The sequence below is a fragment of the Notolepis coatsorum genome (genome assembly GCF_963971535.1).
Source record: "Notolepis coatsorum genome assembly, chromosome: 2".
Classification (NCBI taxonomy): Eukaryota; Metazoa; Chordata; class Actinopteri; order Aulopiformes; family Paralepididae; genus Notolepis; species Notolepis coatsorum.
Window position 1 is genome coordinate 220,245,908 of NC_140166.1, and position 15,613 is coordinate 220,261,520.

The following is a 15,613-nucleotide window of genomic DNA, read 5'->3' on the forward strand; positions in this document are numbered from 1 at the left end:
CAGTATTCTGTCTCCTACTAGTATATACAGTAAACAGACTAATAGAGCTACATTACCCACCAGTAAACAGTCTAGTAGTTACATTAACCCACCAGTAACCAGTCTAGTAGTTACATTAACCCACCAGTAAACAGACTAGTAGTTACATTAACCCACCAGTAAACAGTCTAGTAGTTACATTAACCCACCAGTAAACAGTCTAGTAGTTACATTAACCCACCAGTAACCAGACTAGTAGCTACATTACCCACCAGTAAATAGTCTAGTAGTTACATTAACCCACCAGTAACCAGACTAGTAGCTACATTAACCCACCAGTAACCAGACTAGTAGCTACATTAACCCACCAGTAAACAGTCTAGTAGTTACATTAACCCACCAGTAACCAGACTAGTAGCTACATTAACCCACCAGTAAACAGTCTAGTAGTTACATTAACCCACCAGTAACCAGACTAGTAGCTACATTAACCCACCAGTAAACAGTCTAGTAGTTACATTAACCCACCAGTAACCAGACTAGTAGCTACATTAACCCACCAGTAAACAGTCTAGTAGCTACATTAACCCACCAGTAACCAGACTAGTAGCTACATTAACCCACCAGTAACCAGACTAGTAGTTACATTAACCCACCAGTAAACAGTCTAGTAGTTACATTAACCCACCAGTAAACAGTCTAGTAGTTACATTAACCCACCAGTAACCAGACTAGTAGCTACATTACCCACCAGTAAACAGTCTAGTAGTTACATTAACCCACCAGTAACCAGACTAGTAGCTACATTAACCCACCAGTAACCAGACTAGTAGCTACATTAACCCACCAGTAAACAGTCTAGTAGTTACATTAACCCACCAGTAACCAGACTAGTAGCTACATTAACCCACCAGTAAACAGTCTAGTAGTTACATTAACCCACCAGTAACCAGACTAGTAGCTACATTAACCCACCAGTAAACAGTCTAGTAGTTACATTAACCCACCAGTAACCAGACTAGTAGCTACATTAACCCACCAGTAAACAGTCTAGTAGCTACATTAACCCACCAGTAACCAGACTAGTAGCTACATTAACCCACCAGTAACCAGACTAGTAGTTACATTAACCCACCAGTAACCAGACTAGTAGCTACATTAACCCACCAGTAACCAGACTAGTAGCTACATTAACCCACCAGTAACCAGACTAGTAGCTACATTAATTAACCCACCAGTAACCAGACTAGTAGCTACATTAACCCACCAGTAACCAGACTAGTAGTTACATTAACCCACCAGTAACCAGACTAGTAGCTACATTAACCCACCAGTAACCAGACTAGTAGCTACATTAACCCACCAGTAACCAGACTAGTAGCTACATTAACCCACCAGTAACCAGACTAGTAGCTACATTAACCCACCAGTAAACAGTCTAGTAGTTACATTAACCCACCAGTAACCAGACTAGTAGTTACATTAACCCACCAGTAACAGACTAGTAGCTACATTAACCCACCAGTAACCAGACTAGTAGCTACATTAACCCACCAGTAAACAGTCTAGTAGTTACATTAACCCACCAGTAACCAGACTAGTAGCTACATTACCCACCAGTAAACAGTCTAGTAGTTACATTAACCCACCAGTAACCAGACTAGTAGCTACATTAACCCACCAGTAACCAGACTAGTAGCTACATTAACCCACCAGTAAACAGTCTAGTAGTTACATTAACCCACCAGTAACCAGACTAGTAGCTACATTAACCCACCAGTAAACAGTCTAGTAGTTACATTAACCCACCAGTAACCAGACTAGTAGCTACATTAACCCACCAGTAAACAGTCTAGTAGTTACATTAACCCACCAGTAACCAGACTAGTAGCTACATTAACCCACCAGTAAACAGTCTAGTAGCTACATTAACCCACCAGTAACCAGACTAGTAGCTACATTAACCCACCAGTAACCAGACTAGTAGTTACATTAACCCACCAGTAACCAGACTAGTAGCTACATTAACCCACCAGTAACCAGACTAGTAGCTACATTAACCCACCAGTAACCAGACTAGTAGCTACATTAACCCACCAGTAACCAGACTAGTAGCTACATTAACCCACCAGTAACCAGACTAGTAGTTACATTAACCCACCAGTAACCAGACTAGTAGCTACATTAACCCACCAGTAACCAGACTAGTAGCTACATTAACCCACCAGTAACCAGACTAGTAGCTACATTAACCCACCAGTAACCAGACTAGTAGCTACATTAACCCACCAGTAAACAGTCTAGTAGTTACATTAACCCACCAGTAACCAGACTAGTAGTTACATTAACCCACCAGTAACAGACTAGTAGCTACATTAACCCACCAGTAACCAGACTAGTAGCTACATTAACCCACCAGTAACCAGACTAGTAGCTACATTAACCCACCAGTAACCAGACTAGTAGCTACATTAACCCACCAGTAAACAGACTAGTAGCTACATTAACCCACCAGTAACCAGACTAGTAGCTACATTAACCCACCAGTAACAGACTAGTAGCTACATTAACCCATCAGTAAACAGACTAGTAGTTACATTAACCCACCAGTAACCAGACTAGTAGTTACATTAACCCACCAGTAACAGACTAGTAGTTACATTAACCCACCAGTAAACAGACTAGTAGTTACATTAACCCACCAGTAACCAGTCTAGTAGTTACATTAACCCACCAGTAAACAGACTAGTAGTTACATTAACCCACCAGTAAACAGACTAGTAGCTACATTAACCCACCAGTAACCAGACTAGTAGCTACATTAACCCACCAGTAACCAGACTAGTAGCTACATTAACCCACCAGTAACCAGTCTAGTAGCTACATTAACCCACCAGTAACCAGACTAGTAGCTACATTAACCCATCAGTAACCAGTCTAGTAGTTACATTAACCCACCAGTAACCAGACTAGTAGCTACATTAACCCACCAGTAACCAGTCTAGTAGTTACATTAACCCACCAGTAACCAGACTAGTAGCTACATTAACCCACCAGTAAACAGTCTAGTAGTTACATTAACCCACCAGTAACCAGACTAGTAGTTACATTAACCCACCAGTAAACAGTCTAGTAGCTACATTAACCCACCAGTAACCAGACTATAGAGCTACATTAACCCACCAGTAAACAAAACAGTCTAGTAGCTACATTAACCCACCAGTAACCAGACTAGTAGCTACATTAACCCACCAGTAACCAGACTATAGAGCTACATTAACCCAAGCCAAGCCGGAGGCAACGCTGACAGCCGGATTCGATACCAGTGTCTCTCGCGTTGGTGACGAGCGTTTAGTCCGCTGCGCCACCCAGTCTGTCTCTGTCTTTATAGTATGTCAGCATGCATATACAGTACTCTCTACAAGACTTATCCTCCTAACCATGACCCCATCTTCATGTCAGCCAGAACTTCTAGGATTCGTTTACAAGTCAACACAAAATATAAACATTATATAAACTCTGAATGACAGCAGGCTCTCAAACTTATAAAAGACTGTATGTCATGGCATTGGTTCCTGATTGATTGATTGATTGAAAATTCTATTAACAGATTGCAGAATGGGTACAATACAGTACGGCTCAATACACACAATTGTTAAGGGGATGCAGACCAGAGAAAGACTTTCGTCTTGTTTACATCAGGGTCTCCCCCATTTTCAATTCATCATAACATACATGATGACATACAGATAGACAGTACTGCTACATCTAGACATTTATGACATACCAGATTTACAAATACAGTACTGTTTGTGATACAAACATAGTACACTGTACTACTCTACTGGTTCTGAAGACTGGACATGAGTAGATGACACGCTTGTCTGTCTGTCTCTGTCTTTATAGTATGTCAGCATGCATATTATACAGTATACTCTACAAGACTTATCCTCCTAACCATGACCCCATCTTCATGTTCATGTCAGCCAGAACTTCTACAGGATTCGTTTACAAATCAACCCAAAATATATAAACATTATATAATAAACTCTGAATGACAGCAGGCTCTCAAACTTATAAAAGACTGTCATATAGCATATCGCATTAGGTTCCTAATCATATCTGGTTATTACACATTAGTAACAGCTCTCCCCCCCCCCCCCCCCCACCCCTGGAGAGACAGACAGACAGACAGACAGACAGACAGACAGACAGACAGACAGACAGACAGACAGACAGACAGACAGACAGACAGATATGGAGATATAGTTATTGAAAACAAAGTTTTTCTACAGTGGCCACAGAACCTCGGAGGGCTGCAGGGAATCTGAACTATTACTCCAGGGCTGATTTAAAAAAAAAAAGGCCCAAATCTGGGATTATAATAAACTCACAAATATCAGAAAAACCGCTCCTCCGGTAATAATTCCTCCGTTATGGCGCAGCAGCAGCCCGCAGCGCTCTCTCTCCGGTTTACCGTCTCTCTCTCTCTCTCTCTCTCTCTCTCTCTCTCTTCACGGAACAGCGGAACGGAAACTTTCTCCGGTTGGTGTGTCGCTGCAGAGGAATGTCGCTCCGGTTGGAAAAACAACGACACGCACGGTCCCGGTCCTGATCACGCACGGAGGAACCGGTCGGTAAATCCACCGGTTTGCTTGTTTGGTGTCGAATCCGCCGATACTCGAACCAACGGCACTTTTTTTACCAGCTGCTATAATAACGTGTCCTGCTGGCGGACTTTCCCTTCTCTCTCTCTCTCTCTCTCTCTCTCTCTCTCTCTCTCTCTCTCTCTCTCTCTCTCTCTCTCTCTCTCTCTCTCTCTCTCTCTCTCTCTCTCTCTCTCTCTCTCTCTCTCTCTCTCTCTCTCTCTCTCTCTCTCTCTCTCTCTCTCTCTCTCTCTCTCTCTGCCAGTCTGTTTACCGGAACAGTCCCGGTCACGCCCACCGCCGAGGAAACCCCACAATCCGATTGGACATCGGGGGGGAATGCGACGGAGGGCGCAGGTGTGGAATGTTGGAGAGAGAGAAAGAGGGAGAGGGAGAGGGAGAGGGAGAGGGAGAGGGAGAGGGAGAGGGAGAGGGAGAGTTTAGTGTGTGTGTGTGTGTGTGTGTGTGTGTGTGTGTGTGTGTGTGTGTGTGTGTGTGCGTGTTTTGGGGAGGGGGGGTGAAGGTGTTTCCGGATCATTGACCAACAATCTCTCTCCCTCCTCCCCTCAGCTGTCAAATGTGTGTGAGAGAGAGATGTAGTGCTATGCCAGGATACACACACGCATACACACGCACATACACACGCACATGCATAGTAGCTACAGTCTAGTAGCACACATACGCGTGCACGCCACACACACGCATACACACATGGACGCACACACACATACACACACAAACACACACGCACACACACATACACACACAAACACACACACGCATACACACACACACACTCAGCATCAGCAGCCACCATCACCCCAGTCATCACCCACATAATAAACCTCTCCATAAAACAGGGACACGTCCCCAAGGACTTCAAAATTGCGAGAGTGACCCCCCTGCACAAAAAAGGCAGACAATTAGACCCAGGCAACTACCGCCCTGTTTCTATCCTTACCTCCGTCTCGAAAGTCATGGAGAAAATAGTCTACGAACAGGTCGAAAAGTACCTCGCGGGAAAAAAAGCTAATCTACGAATTCCAATCTGGCTTCAGAACGTCCCACTCCACTGACACATGCCTTCTCTATTTGAATGACCACATCAAGCAAGAGGTGGACGCGGGCAAATACTGCGGCATGGTCATGCTGGACCTACAAAAGGCCTTCGACACTGTCAATCACTCCATTCTGATTGACAAGCTAAAAGCAATTGGTTTTGATAGTTTATCAGTGAGCTGGATGCAATCCTACCTGGAGGGGAGAGAACAGATGGTGGAGGTAAACGGTACCCTATCCCCCCCCCCTCACAGTGAGCTGTGGTGTTCCACAAGGAAGCATACTAGGACCGCTACTGTTCCTAATTTATGCAAATGACATGTCGTCAGCTTGTGACTGCAACTTGTTCCTGTTCGCGGACGACTCAGCCAGTGGCGTCGTTTCAGTAAAAGCCTAGGTATGGCAAGGAGGGAGGGTGGCTGTCGTGGCCGGTGCTACGTATATCAGTTGTGCAATAGTCCATTTTGGTGAGTTGTTTCTATACAATTCACTTATGACAACTCATAATGCCGCGCGAGTCTCGGAACGTGTGTACTGCGTTGTGTGTGTGTGAGAGAGAGAGAGAGAGAGAGAGAGAGAGAGAGAGAGAGAGAGAGAGAGAGAGATATCGCGCTATTTATTATCTACAAAGCAGGCATGGCCAGTCCACCCTCATTTCACTGTCTGCATGCCCCCCCCCCAGACATCATATTTGAAGACCCTGATCAGATAGGCCAAAAGTATTTGCTTGAACTTGGCTGCGACGATACATTGGCCTGAGCTATTGTTATGCAAAGACAGGTAGCCAGGTGGGTACTTAGTTGGCGGCCTGGTTATTTATTCTGTCGTGGCGTTCAACTACAACGCGGCAGCGCGCGTCACAAATGACACGCAAATGAGATGATTTTGTCACAAGCCAAGGAGGTATGGCGAGTGCCATACCTTGCCAAACAAAAACGACGCCCCTGGACTCAGCCCTGCTGGTCTCTGACAGGGACAAGTTGCAGGTTGAAAAAGCCCTCAGCTCTGAACTCGGCAGAATCTGCACCTGGCTCGCTGATAACAAACTATCATTACACCTGGGTAAGCAAGAATACCCTGAAGACTCTGGCAGGAGCACTCATTCAAGGGTACTACGACTATGCTTGCACCTCATGGTACCAAAGCACCTCAAAGGCACTAAAACAAGACTACAAACAACACAAAACAAACTGGTCAGACTACTGCTTGACCTTACCCCTAGAACCCACCTCACCCCTGCCCACTTTGACAACCTAGGATGGCTTAGAGTAGACGACAGAGTACAGCAACTTGCAATGGGCCTGGTCTACAAGATACACTACACCACTAAGGTACCCATGTACATGTCGAAATACTTCCCAAAGGTCAATGAATACCACAACCACAACACCCGAGGGAGTTCCAACCCAGATTCGGCTCAAACAAGGGACTAAACACATTCCGAAATTATGCCACATCAATGTGGAACACCCTACCCACAGCCGTAAAAAAAATTTGAATCACTACCCACCTTCAAAACCGCTCTCAAAGAACACCTACGGGAGGCTGCAATTTCGAAACTGGCCCCCGTAAATGTCCGAACACCCTCCCACCCACCCACCCCCTCCTAATGTACAGTTCCCTCCCCCTCGTATGTATATATTTACTGTTAGGATCTGTTTAACAGTACTGTATATTTGCATATCTTGTATGTCACAAATGTAACAGTACTGTATATCTGTATGTCATGTATGTCATAAATGTCACGATTAGATTAGATGATTAGATAGATTATTATATCTGTATATCTGTATGTCATGTATGTCATAAATGTCACGATTAGATTAGATGATTAGATTAGATTATTATATCTGTATATCTGTATGTTGTGTAAATCATAAATGTCACTATGAATTGAAAATGGGGGACCCTGATGTAAACAAGACGAAAGTATTTCTCTGGTCTGCATCCCCTTAACAATTGTGTGTATGAGCCGTACTGTACTGTACCCATTCTGCAATCTGTTAATTAAAGTTTTCAATCAATCAATCAATCAATCAATCAAACCCTGGCCTCTGACCTTCAAACAGCCAGTCAGAACCTGTTGGACCTGGTCCATGTGTTGTGTCTCTGGGCCGCCTCCCTCTCCTCCCATCAGAGGGCCCCCCCAACTCAGGGCCCATGGTGATCAGTTCCTCCTAGGGCCCCCCCCTAATCTAATCCAGTGAATACATCTACTTTATAGATCCAATCTAATCCAGTGAATACATCTACGTTATAGATCCAATCTAATCCAGTGAATACATCTACTTTATAGATCCAATCTAATCCAGTGAATACATCTACTTTATAGATCCAATCTAATCCAGTGAATACATCTACTTTATAGATCCAATCTAATCCAGTGAATTCATCTACTTAAATGATCAAATCTGAATAAATCTGTCTTTTGCACGTTTGAGCTGAAGAAGTTGCTGCTATGGTAACAGGTTAAGATAAACGTCAGCTGCTTCAAGGAACTGAAAATGTCCCTCGCTCCTTCTGCCTTTAACTATCTTTTGACTATTGTTTTTGTATTTCTGTATGGATCAATACTAGTAATAAATCATATTGAACTTTTGAAAAATCGTCCCCTGATCATTATAATTTCAGACATCAATTAAATATTCCCTTTTTAATATCAATATTTAATTTAATAGGGATATAAAATATTCATCATTACACTCCAGCCCTCCAGCTAACTCAGTTCTCCAGCTAACTCTGTTCTCCAGCTAACTCAGCCATCCAGCTAACTCAGTCATCCAGCTAACTCTGTTCTCCAGCTAACTCAGTCATCCAGCTAACTCTGTTCTCCAGCTAACTCAGCCATCCAGCTAACTCTGTTCTCCAGCTAACTCAGCCATCCAGCTAACTCAGCCATCCAACTAACTCAGCCATCCAGCTAACTCAGCCATCCAACTAACTCAGCCATCCAGCTAACTCAGCCATCCAACTAACTCAGCCATCCAGCTAACTCAGCCATCCAGCTAACTCAGTTCTCCAGCTAACTCAGTCATCCAGCTAACTCTGTTATCCAGCTAACTCAGCCATCCAGCTAACTCAGCTACAAGGCTAGCGCTACATGTAGACTGTTAACATGTTGAGTTGTAGGCTACAAGGCTAGCGCTACATGTAGGCTGTTAACATGTTGAGTTGTAGGCTACAAGGCTAGCGCTACATGTAGACTGTTAACATGTTGAGTTGTAGGCTACAAGGCTAGCGCTACATGTAGACTGTTAACATGTTGAGTTGTAGGCTACAAGGCTAGCGCTACATGTAGGCTGTTAACATGTTGAGTTGTAGGCTACAAGGCAAGCCCCTGCATATGTTGTGCAGACTGAATTAATATATAAATTCCTCATGTCGCTACTCAACTGGCCTGCAATACAAATCAAATGCACCTACCACTCACTGTGCACCGAAATTTGGACTTTTCAACTGTACAGCGTTCTCTGCACCGGCATCGTGTTTTTATTGGATACAAATGCATCAAACGTGCTTTCATGGGCCACTGGAGGAGGACAACGAGTATTATTAAGTTGTAATGTTTTTTATTTACTTTCACTTTCGCTTTAGGTTCAGCAGTCATTCATTCTTGACGACCCAGGCTGCGTCTACTCCAGTTACTCTTGTATCATTAACCTATATAACATATAACCTATATAATACATACCATATAACCTATTCACTTGAATCCTGATCCTATTGCATTGTTGTCATTTTCTAACAATGTCACATGCCTACTTTGAAATCAAAATCGTGGAAATTATCAGCTTTGCTCAAGACAAGAGAAAGCCATGGCAGAGAGAGAGAGAGAGGTGCTGAGGTGAGTGAAATAAGTTTGGTGTGATGTGTGTTGAAGAGTTATTTTATATAGGCTATCAGTGTGTGTGTGTGTGTGTGTGTGTGTGTGTGTGTGTGTGTGTGTGTGTGTGTGTGTGTGTGTGTGTGTTCATTAAGGCACCAGCGAATTAACTGGAGAATTAACAACATTATCAGAATAAATGTTCATTACAATACCACAGTATTGTTATTGGAATCCTGTTGAGATTGTAATATGGATTGTTTTATTTGTTTTAAGACAATAAGAAGAAGAGAAGAAGAAGAAAAAGTCTTTATTTGTCATGCAGATTTAACACACAAGATACAAGATACAAGATACAAGAGTTTTATTTGTCACGGCATACAAGTATACAATGAAATACGGGGGGTCTTGCCCGCAACGATGTGCATAATACTATAGTAATATATAATAAGAATCCAATAGAACGACATTGTGCAATAAAACAAGTAAACAAAGTAGGGCATATCGGTATATGTACATGCGTTATTTACAGAGCATAGGACATGCTAGGCTCCCACACACACATGCGATGACCCACAGGAACACACACACACATGCACTGAGTCGTTGATGAAATGTTCTCTGCACCTCCCATCCCGTCGTCCTCCCCCCCAAGGGCAGCCGGAAGCAGACAAGGGCTGCGCCGCAACCGGGGACCAATCCAAGTGCTCCTGTCCGTCTTCGTCAGGGAACGCGACAGCGTTAGCACTCTGTTTTTCCATTGGGTTTCTCTTATCGGGGGGGGGGGTAACCCTAGCGCGCACACGGGGGGGGAGAACAACAAACTCCACACAGAAAGGCCCGGGAGATACCCCACCTGGGTACCTGGCAACACGGCAACCTGGTCCCCAAAGAGGGAATCGAACCCAGGACCTTCTCGCTGTGAGGCGACAGTGTTAACCACTACACCACCGTGCCGCCAATAGATGTCACACCTACTGTACTGTAGGAGACCCAGTGGCCACACGTCTCTGAACAGCTAGAGCCACTCGGCTCCCAGCCTGTGGTGCTGAACGGAGAGCTCCCAGTCTGTGGTGCTGAACGGAGAGCTCCCAGTCTGTGGTGCTGACCGGAGAGCTCCCAGTCTGTGGTGCTGAACGGAGAGCTCCCAGTCTGTGGTGCTGAACGGAGAGCTCCCAGTCTGTGGTGCTGAACGGAGAGCTCCCAGCCTGTGGTGCTGAACGGAGAGCTCCCAGTCTGTGGTGCTGAACGGAGAGCTCCCAGTCTGTGGTGCTGAACGGAGAGCTCCCAGTCTGTGGTGCTGAACGGAGAGCTCCCAGTCTGTGGTGCTGAACGGAGAGCTCCCAGTCTGTGGTGCTGAACGGAGAGCTCCTAGTCTGTGGTGCTGAACGGAGAGCTCCCAGTCTGTGGTGCTGAACGGAGAGCTCCCAGTTTGTGGTGCTGACCGGAGAGCTCCCAGTCTGTGGTGCTGAGCGGAGAGCTCCCAGCCTGTGGTGCTGAACAGAGAGCTCCCAGTATGTGGTGCTGAACGGAGAGCTCCCAGCCTGTGGTGCTGAACGGAGAGCTCCCAGTCTGTGGTGCTGAACGGAGAGCTCCCAGTCTGTGGTGCTGAACGGAGAGCTCCCAGTCTGTGGTGCTGATCGGAGAGCTCCCAGTCTGTGGTGCTGAGCGGAGAGCTCCCAGTCTGTGGTGCTGAACGGAGAGCTCCCAGTCTGTGGTGCTGAACGGAGAGCTCCCAGTCTGTGGTGCTGAACGGAGAGCTCCCAGTCTGTGGTGCTGAACGGAGAGCTCCCAGTCTGTGGTGCTGAACGGAGAGCTCCCAGTCTCAGTCTGTGGTGCTGAACGGAGAGCTCCCAGTCTAGTGCTGAACTGAATGGAAGATCTGGTGGAGATATATTCGCTCATTATAACAACGGTGCCAGAACAACAGCAGCCTCACTGTGACCTTTAGAAAGATCTGAAATTACATTTTTGTTATTAAAGAGAGAGAGTAAAGAAGTACAGATAAAAAGTATGATACCTAATTCCAGGTGTGTCTTTGTCTGTGTGCACGCTTGTGTGTGTGTGTGTGTGTGTGTGTGTGTGTGTGTGTGTGTGTGTGTGTGTGTGTGTGCGTCTGTGTCTGTGTCTGTGTCTGTCTGTGTGCATGTGTCTAAGTGGCCCATTAATCATTTGGCCTGGGGCGACACCACGCACTGCTAAGCACTGCCACTGAGCTCTCTCTCTCTCTCTCTCTCTCTCTCTCTCTCTCTCCTCTCTCTCTCTCTCTCTCCTCTCTCTCTCTCTCTGTCTCTCTCTCTGTCTCTCTCTGTCTCTCTCTCTCTCTCTCTGTCTCTCTCTCTCTCTCTCTCTCTCTCTCTCTCTGTCTCTCTCTGTCTCTCTCTCTCTCTGTCTCTCTCTCTCTCTCTCTCTCTGTCTCTCTCTGTCTCTCTCTGTCTCTCTCTCTCTCTCTGTCTCTCTCTCTCTCTCTCTCTCTCTCTCTCTCTCTCTCTCTCTCTCTCTCTGTCTCTCTCTGTCTCTCTCTCTCTCTGTCTCTCTCTCTCTCTCTCTGTCTCTCTCTCTGTCTCTCTCTCTCTCTCTCGTCTCTCTCTCTCTGTCTCTCTCTGTCTCTCTCTGTCTCTCTCTCTCTCTGTCTCTCTCTCTCTCTCTCTCTCTCTCTGTCTCTCTCTATCTGTCTCTCTCTCTCTCTCTCTCTCTCTCTCTCTCTCTCTCTCTCTCTCTCTCTCTCTCTCTGTCTCTCTCTCTCTCTGTCTCTCTCTGTCTCTCTCTCTTCAAACACAATCTCATATTCTGGATAATACGGTAATACAAACACAATCTTATATTCTGGATAATACGGTAATACAAACACAATCTCATATTCTGGATAATAGTGAGTGTGATGGGTCCGGATCTGGTGAGGGTGGTGTTGGTGCCGATGATGAAAAGTTCCGTCTTGTCGCTGTTTAATTTGAGGAGGTTATGGGTCATCCAGGTTTGGAGTTCAGTGATGCAGGATTCAATGTGACTGAGGGGTGGGCTGTGGGGGGATTGTGTAGTGATGTAAATGTGGGTGTCATCAGCGTAGCAGTGGAAGTTGAGGTGGTATTTACGTATGATGTGACCGAGGGGGAGAATGTAGCAGATGAAGAGCAGGGGGACGAGACTGAGCCTTGGGGGACCCCCTGTGTGACTGGGGAGGGGGAGGAGGTGTGGCCGGAGAGGGAGGTGAGTTGGTGTCTGTCTGTGAGGTAGGAGGAGAACCAGCCAAGTGCTGTGCCCTCAACACCCAGTTGGTGCAGCCTTTGGAGGAGATGACCAGTGCAGTTTCAGTGCTGTGAGCAGGACGGAAGCCAGACTGAAGGGGTTCGTAGAGGGTGTTGGACTGGAGATGGGGGTGGAGTTGGGAGGCAGCAATGCGTTCGAGTGTTTTAGAAAGAAAGGGAGATTGGAGAGGTTGGAGAGACAGGGAGGTAGAGACAGACAGACAGGGAGGTAGAGACAGACAGGGAGGTAGAGACAGACAGGGAGGTAGAGACAGACAGACAGGGAGGTAGAGACAGAGAGACAGGGAGGTAGAGACAGAGGAAGGAGTAGAGAGACAGGGAGTAGAGACAGACAGGGAGGTAGAGACAGACAGACAGGGAGGTAGAGACAGACAGACAGGGAGGTAGAGAGAGACAGGGAGGTAGAGACAGACAGACAGGGAGGTAGAGACAGACAGGGAGGTAGAGACAGACAGACAGGGAGGTAGAGACAGAGAGACAGGAGGTAGAGACAGACAGGGAGGTAGAGACAGAGACAGGGAGGTAGAGACAGACAGACAGGAGGTAGAGACAGAGAGACAGGGAGGTAGAGACAGACAGACAGGGAGGTAGAGACAGACAGGGAGGTAGAGACAAGACAGGGAGGTAGAGACAGACAGACAGGGAGGTAGAGACAGACAGACAGGGAGGTAGAGACAGAGAGACAGGGAGGTAGAGACAGAGAGACAGGAGGTAGAGACAGACAGACAGGGAGGTAGAGACAGACAGACAGGAGGTAGAGACAGACAGACAGGGAGGTAGAGACAGAGAGACAGGAGGTAGAGACAGACAGACAGGGAGGTAGAGACAGACAGACAGGAGGTAGAGACAGACAGACAGGGAGGTAGAGACAGACAGGGAGGTAGAGACAGAGACAGGGAGGTAGAGACAGACAGACAGGGGGAGGTAGAGACAGACAGACAGGGAGGTAGAGACAGACAGACAGGGAGGTAGAGACAGAGAGACAAGAGGTAGAGACAGACAGACAGGGAGGTAGAGACAGACAGACAGGGAGGTAGAGACAAACAGACAGGGAGGTAGAGACAGAGAGACAAGAGGTAGAGACAGACAGACAGGGAGGTAGAGACAGACAGACAGGGAGGTAGAGACAGACAGACAGGGAGGTAGAGACAGACAGGGAGGTAGAGACAGAGAGACAAGAGGTAGAGACAGACAGACAGGAGGTAGAGACAGACAGACAGGGAGGTAGAGACAGAGAGACAAGAGGTAGAGACAGAGAGACAGGAGGTAGAGACAGAGAGACAAGAGGTAGAGACAGAGAGACAGGAGGTAGAGACAGAGAGACAAGAGGTAGAGACAGAGAGACAAGAGGTAGAGACAGAGAGACAAGAGGTAGAGACAGAGAGACAAGAGGTAGAGACAGAGAGACAAGAGGTAGAGACAGAGAGACAAGAGGTAGAGACAGAGAGACAAGAGGTAGAGACAGAGAGACAAGAGGTAGAGACAGAGAGACAGGAGGTAGAGACAGACAGACAGGAGGTAGAGACAGACAGACAGGGAGGTAGAGACAGACAGGGAGGTAGAGACAGACAGACAGACAGACAGACAGGGAGGTAGAGACAGACAGGGAGGTAGAGACAGACAGACAGACAGACAGACAGGGAGGTAGAGACAGACAGACAGACAGACAGACAGGGAGGTAGAGACAGACACGTTGGCATTCGAATTCTAAATCAACATTTGATTTTTTTTTTTTTTTTTTTTTTAATTTTTTTTTATTATTGCAAAACAAAGCTTATTAAAAGTCAGTACTCAACACACAATGTATAATGAAACTTTCAGTAAAGGTGGTTAAAATATATGCAAGTACAGAAACAGGATAAAACAAAAATAGTCAATAATAACATTTTAACCGTATACCGTGTATATCCAGCGAAGTTACAATTATATAAATGTTAGTATATAATATACCCCGAATACCTATTTTCTAAAACCCTACACACATATGCTCCAGCTCAAATCCCCCCCTCCCGGACCCCCTCTTGGATAGTACCTCTATTATCCCTCACTCCTAACCAGACATCACCATTATAGGCTAGCTTTTATTCTCTCCACCACTTCTAACCACATTAACATTTTGGATTCATTGAGCCCTAGAATTCTTGCTGTTGATATTTCTTGATATATCACATCAAGATATGTAAGAAACCACACTTTCCGGCACATTTTTTCCGGTTGAAAACCAACGTGATGCAATCAGTTTTTTAGCTACTGTGATACCCGATAAAACCAATCTTTTTAGTTGTGGATTCACTGCAAACTCAAAAACATCATTCAATAGCAATACCGCGGGGTGTACAGGTATATTCCAAATTACGAGTATTGATAATTGTTGGGACACATCTTCCCAGAATGCCTTAACTGGTGGGCAGTCCCAATACATGTGCATAAATGTTCCTTCGTCCCCATTTGTACATTGGGAGCATTTGGAGTTTTGTATAAGCCCCATTTTGCACAGCCTTATAGGAGTCAAGTATGTCCTGTGAATATAGTTCAGATTGATTTGTTGATGATCCGGGTTCCTTGATGTAAGTCGGACATTTGCCCAGGCTCCTTGCCAATCAAAGTCATTTTCCAGGTCTGGTATATCCCTCCTCCAGACATTGTCTAGTTGAAGGGTTTCGTACGAGGACGTTAGTAATTGTGAATAAAAACCTGATACAAAACCTCCCAATGTATTTCTGTCATAGAAAAATTTGTGGTATCTGTGGTGTTCAATTGGTATGTGTAATGGAACACCGTGAGATCTCATACAAAGTTTTAACTGTATGTAAAAAAGCCATGTGGACTCGGTGAGGTTA

The 15,613-nt window shown here is 45.8% G+C and overlaps 1 protein-coding gene across 1 annotated transcript in view; it reads right to left on the reverse strand.

Annotated features, from left to right (window-relative positions):
* The window catches only part of LOC311223776 (cysteine-rich motor neuron 1 protein-like), a gene marked incomplete at its 3' end in the record, with an annotated part of 35,719 nt that extends 30,973 nt beyond the window's left edge, over window positions 1-4,746 (reverse strand). The window contains exon 1 of the mRNA XM_084308543.1: window positions 4,374-4,746. The remainder of the gene's footprint in view (window positions 1-4,373) is intronic.
* Between the last annotated feature and the right edge of the window lie 10,867 nt (window positions 4,747-15,613).